The sequence below is a fragment of the Miscanthus floridulus genome, chromosome 15, assembly GCF_019320115.1.
Source record: "Miscanthus floridulus cultivar M001 chromosome 15, ASM1932011v1, whole genome shotgun sequence".
Lineage (NCBI taxonomy): Eukaryota > Viridiplantae > Streptophyta > Magnoliopsida > Poales > Poaceae > Miscanthus > Miscanthus floridulus.
The window spans coordinates 80557621-80563620 of NC_089594.1; the positions used below are offsets into that span (position 1 = coordinate 80557621).

Consider the following 6000-nt stretch of genomic DNA (forward strand, 5'->3'; position numbering starts at 1 on the left):
TCTCGAGCTACCATGCTCCCCCTAATCATTTCATCCTCTAGGAAGACAGCGTGTCTCGTTTCCACAAACTTTGTATGTCTGTTAGGACAGTAGAAACGAAAACCTTTTGACTTTTCTGGGTAGCCAATGAAATAGCAACTCACTGTTTTAGGATCTAGCTTTCCAATGTTTGGCTTAAAAACTTTAGCCTCAGCAGGGCTCCCCCACACACGCAAGTGGTTAAGTGAGGGTACTCTTCCTGTCCACAACTCATACGGTGTTTTGAGCACCGACTTACTTGGTACTCTATTGAGAATATGAATGACGGTTTTTAACGCCTCCATCCACAGACTCATCGGTAAAGTGGAGTAACTTATCATACTACGCACCATATCCATCAGGGTACGGTTACGCCTTTCAGCTACTCCATTCTGCTGAGGTTCGCCCGGTGTTGAATACTAGGCGACTATACCATTCTCCTGTAAGAACCTTGCAAAAGGTCCAGGAACTTGTCCATATGGGGTATGCCGATCGTAGTACTCTCCTCCACGGTTAGACCTGACTATCTTAATCTTTAAATCATGCTGATTTTCAACTTCTGCTTTAAATATTTTGAATTTATCCAACGCTTCTGTTCTTCCTTTAATTGGATAAATATAGCCAAAGCGAGAGTAATCGTCTGTGAATGTTATGAATGAATCATAACCATCCACACTTTTCATAGGAAAAGGACCACATATGTCTGTGTGAATAATCTGTAGAATTCCTACGCTTCGTTTGGCATCTTTCTTAATTTTCTTTACATACTTTCCTTTTATGCAATCTCTACATTGTTCTAACTCTAAGAGCTCTAATGGAGGAAGAATATCATTCTTAACTAGTCTTTCTATTCTCCCCCTTGAAATATGGCCTAAACGACAGTGCCATAATTTCGACAACGCATCGTGAGCTCTCTTTCGTTTTCTGTTTCCATTGTTCGATGAGGATACATTTTCATTCACATCACATACGGAATTCACATTTTCACGAAGTGATAACAAATAAAGCTCGTCTTGTCAGAAGGCAAGACCAACACATTTATTATTAAACAATATCTGACATTTGCCATTTCCAAAATGGCAATCATAACCATCATGATCCAACTTTGATACACTAATCAGGTTTCTTTGCAAAGAAGGTACATAAAGAACATCTCTAAGAAAAAGTATGAAGCCATCTGGAAGCTCTAGAGGAAGATCTCCAACGGCCTCAACATCTGCTTGTACTCCATTTGCGACTTTAATGAAACTTTCGCTTCTTTGCAAAGTTCTCATCGAACGGAATCCCTGTAATGAATTAGCAACATAAATAGTTGCACCTGAATCAATCCACCAAGTAGATTTTGAAAACTTTACATACAAGGATTTATTTACGAACGTAATAATGTTCTCACCTTTATTCTTCATTATCATCTTTAGGAAATCGGGACAATTCTTCTTATAATGTCCTGTCTTTCTACAATGGAGACACTGGTCTTTTTCCACTGGGAATTGCTTGTTCTGAGACTGTTGCATGGGACCTTTTCCAGATGACTTGGAGGAAGCGCTGTTATTATAGTTCTTTTTCTTATCTTTTAGGTAGTTGACAGAACCACCTTGTGAAACTTTTATTCTTTCCTCCTCCTACACACATATGGCTATGAGCTTTTCTAAATTCCATTTTTCAGGATGTATGTTGTAATTAACAACAAAGGTGTCAAATTCTTTGGGCAAGGAAGCAAAAATCAAATGAATAAGAAACTCATCCTTGAGTGCCAAATCCATTGGTTTGAGCTTAGATGCCAGATTGCTCATTCTTAGTATGTGCTCTCTAATGCCACTGCCACCACCAGAGTACCTTTTTGTAACCAGCTGCTTGATCAGCTGGGTTGCATATGTCTTTGAAGAGCCAGTGAACTGACTCTTTATTCTTTCTAGGTACTCTGTGATCGTGTCATAGTCTGTAATTGAGCCCACAATAGTAGGCTCAATCGTGTTCTTTATCACTGCCAAACACTTCTTGTTGGCAGTGACCCATTTCCTATGCTCAAGGTCATAGGACATCTTTACAGGAGTAAAATCCCGCTTTCTGTTCTGCCATGCAGCATCAGTCTCATCTGTCTCCCTCACCGGTGCCACAGGTTCTCTGGGGCACGGTGTGGTGACAACCCAGTCCACCTCAGCGAGGATGAAAGCCAGGTCTATCTTTTTCTTCCACTCAATATAGTTATCACCTTTTAGAGTAGGGATCTCTTTGATACAACTCATCAAGTTGTATCCTCCTGAAAACACAATTCAAATAGTATGAGAACACAAATAATAATAACAATAATTGCATGCCTTAGTTTAACGTTGGTCAAAATTAAAACATACAATTATTTTATACATTAAATCTATATCACCGTTGGGCAGAAATAGAAATAATGCATAACAAAAAACCATAATAACATCAATATTATAATATTGCTATTAATCAACGTTGGTCAGAATAATAACAACATTATAATAACTGTAAAAATTATCTATGTTTCAAAATTAAATTCTCCCGTTGGTTCGAATTTAATAATGAAAGCAATAATTTTTAAGTACGCAGCGGAAACTTTAATAAATCTTTTAATTCTATTTTCCAAAAACTGTTACTGCACTTTACTATTCTCTAAACAAAATTGACGTTAGATCAAAATTATATAGATTTCAACATCATAATTCAGTTCGAATTCATCAAATATGAATGAACAGTTTCTGGAAAATAAAAAAGAATTCAATTTCACTGTTCGGTAATTTCAGCCCATAGCAGCGCGACCGGCCCAGCTACCCACGGCCCAGCCGCGCGCGCCAGCGCTCCCCCGCGCCCAGGCCGCAACCTGGGCCTGGGCCGGGAATTCGGCCTTGCGCCCTTTCCCGCCTGGGCTGCGGCGCTGGCCCAATCATCTCCGTCCGTCCATCTCCATCCGACGGCTGCCCACGCGCATCGCAGGATCAAAACCCCGGTGACCGCCGCGGCGCCCTTGACCTAGCGCCATTCGGCCTTCGCTCTCTCTCTCTCTCTCTTCGCCCCTCACTGCTCTCTCCTCTCCACTCAGTCCCGCCGCAGCAGACACTGAGCGAGGAGCTTCGACGGCGAGAGAGATCAGCGAGCCCCAGCGCCGTCTCCGGCCCCCTCGTCGGCGTGCGCGCTCCCCAGCGGGTGAGCGCGCCGCCATCGAGCAGCCTGGCCGTGGCGCCCTAGTGGCCGTTTCGGCGAGCAGATCACCCCCCGGCCGGCCCTTTCTTTTCCCCACGCGGCGGCGTGCATGACGGCGAGGTAAGCCACTCCCTTCCCCTCTTCCCCTTTCGGTTTCTTTGATTCGGATTTTGCACTATTTCCCGATTAGGGTTAGGGTTAGGGTTAGGGACGGCACTGTTTCTCCCTTTTTTTCCCCCGAATCGCCTTCGGGTTTAATTTGGTTTCCAGTTTTCATCTCTATCCCAAAACCCGATCTAGGGTTTGGATGTTCGGTTCTTCACTTTTCCCGAACCATCATCTTTTCTCAGATCCGAAGGGATCGAGTTTAGGGTTCAATCGAACCCTTTATTGGCCGAAGCCCTTTCTACTTTCTAGATCCACTGGATCTCTTCATCTTTTCCTTTCTAATCGGTACCCGTTCTAGATCAAACCCTAGAATCCAAGATCTATACCTAAACCGTGGCTCTGGTACCATTGTTGCATTCTGTGGATCGACTAGGGTAGATCTAGGCGGTTTGCTGTTGAACATAATGAACTAGAACAAGCAGAGAGTGGGAGATAGGGTAGAGGTGCTGGTGTTGAACCTGAGCCTTCGGATGAAGTCGTAGTTGAGCTGGCCATCGCTGGTTCGTTGATGGAGGTAGCACACGAGCAGCGACGGGTGGAGTAGAGGTTGCACGGACATCGATGCAGTGCAGATGGACGGCGTAGCAGTGACGACGGTGAAGTCAGCGGAGCTTCTCGTCGCTGGCTGCGCGCCCTCTTAGATCGGTCTAGGGTTTGTCAGTGGGGTTTGCGGCTTACGACGAACCTCGTGCTTTGAGCCGCCAGCCCCCACCTCTTTATATAGCACAGTGCGACGAGGGCCCACCAACCATGTAGGGTTGGGCGCCCCCGATCAGGGCGCGTGACCAAGGCCCAATAGGCCGTTGGGCTTATTGGTTGGGAGATCAATCTAACAGAAACGTGTTCACCTACTGTGGAAAGTTCAATTTTTAAGCGGGCATGTTAGCAATCTGCAAAGATTCAATGCCCACCAATGATTCAGCAAATTTGACATGAGATGCAGCTAGGAAACGTACACACATGAAGAGGTGCCGCCAAAGTATGGTATCATAGTTTCAAACCAGAGGCACTACATCTAACACATGTAACAACTCCATAGTTCCAAATCAAAACAAACAAGATCTTTTTTTCGAAAACCTGGGAGGACCTCTGCCTCTTAATTAAGGAAGGAAAGAAGTTTATATGTACAGGAACGCCAGGATGTCCGGGAAGTCCAAACAGTTCCTTTTGTTCGTGGTGCCCCCAATGTTATTTAGGCGGAGGCAGACTGATGGTCGACTATGAAGCAGCCACAATGAGATCGAAATTTTCCTGTGCAGTGGAGAAGAAAACATCTATTTCATCAGTATAAAAATTAAAGGAGGAAAGCATCCATTCCGATTGTGTAGGCTTTGGCGAGAACAGAAAGGATACAGAACCCCCTAAATCAACCTAACAAGCATATCACTGAGCTTTATCACATGATACAGATTCCATCAAATCAACCTCACCAGCATATCAATGAGCTTCATCACATGATTTATTTAAATGTAACCCGAACAAATTTTATCTAAGCAAATAATTTTCCAATTAGCCATGGCGCCTTCGAATGGGTTTGAGTTTCTTGGTTGTGGTCATATGTATTTTTTCCTCTTGTCAGGTCAGTTTCTAGTTTAGGTGTGGGTGTGTGAGTTGGGAATTTCGGGGAGTAGGCCTCATGCCTTCTCCCTTGTTTTTTCTCCTATCTTAATGAATTTACACGCAATTCTCCTGCGTCGTTCAAGGAAAAAAACGAGCAACTCCCAAAACATACAAGAATTGCTCTTCAAATCTACAGAAAATGAACTCAAGGCTACATAGATGTTCAATTCAAACACATTGTTTTGTTATAAAGTTGTCACTGCAGTCACTTCATAACAGTTATTAAAGAGAAAACAGTAATATTAGGTTCAATCAAATCCTAGTGGGAGTTCTCAACTTTCACATGAAACTTTCTGACTAACCGGATCTAAAGTTGATAAAACAACCCAACAAAGTAATGAAAAAATAAGAAAGAATTCTGAAACAATAAGCATACCTTATAATTCGTAGTCACTGTCACTGAAGGTGTCAAATGGAAAGCCAGAGTCCTCGTGGCCCTTCTCGTACCCGCCACTTGTTGGTGCAATAAGGTTGATTGCAACATTTAGGCAACCCAAACAATGACCCTTTTGAAAGATAGTATAGATACATCTTTGAATCAGATACACAATTAACAAAAGTTGTTAAAATAAATCTATGTTTAAGATCTGTGTTAAAGTATGGTGCTTAAGAATCTAAAGTATGGTGCTTAAGAATTTAAAGTATGGCATGAGATTAGGTTTATACTGTTGTCACCACGTTGACGTGGGTAGCAAATGATTTCTTTTCCTTCCTTTGTGATTTTGACTTCAGCAAAGAAGAGATGATAATCCCAAGACCCCTTTCCTTTCTTTTTCCTGAGGTAAAAAGAGGACTTCTTCTTCATGGTAAAATTATAGTGGTGGTACGACTTTGAGGAGGTATCGTGTATGAGACATTGGTGGTCAAGCTTGACATATGCCATAACATAGTTTTGAGAAGTGTTTGGCATTGTTGTGTCTTATGATATACATTTTAATTTACTAGGTTGTGTCAAGTGAACATGTAGAATTGTTATAAGCTGCCTGTTAAGTAGTAGAGCCATAAAATAAGTTTCTGAACTGAAATAGGTAA

The 6000-nt window shown here is 42.5% G+C and overlaps 1 protein-coding gene across 1 annotated transcript in view; it reads right to left on the reverse strand.

Annotated features, from left to right (window-relative positions):
• The window catches only part of LOC136508195 (putative pentatricopeptide repeat-containing protein At1g10330), a 218801-nt gene extending 215798 nt beyond the window's left edge, over positions 1 to 3003 (reverse strand). The window contains exon 1 of the mRNA XM_066502823.1: positions 2992 to 3003. The gene's annotated coding sequence lies outside the window, so the exon portion shown is untranslated. The remainder of the gene's footprint in view (positions 1 to 2991) is intronic.
• Between the last annotated feature and the right edge of the window lie 2997 nt (positions 3004 to 6000).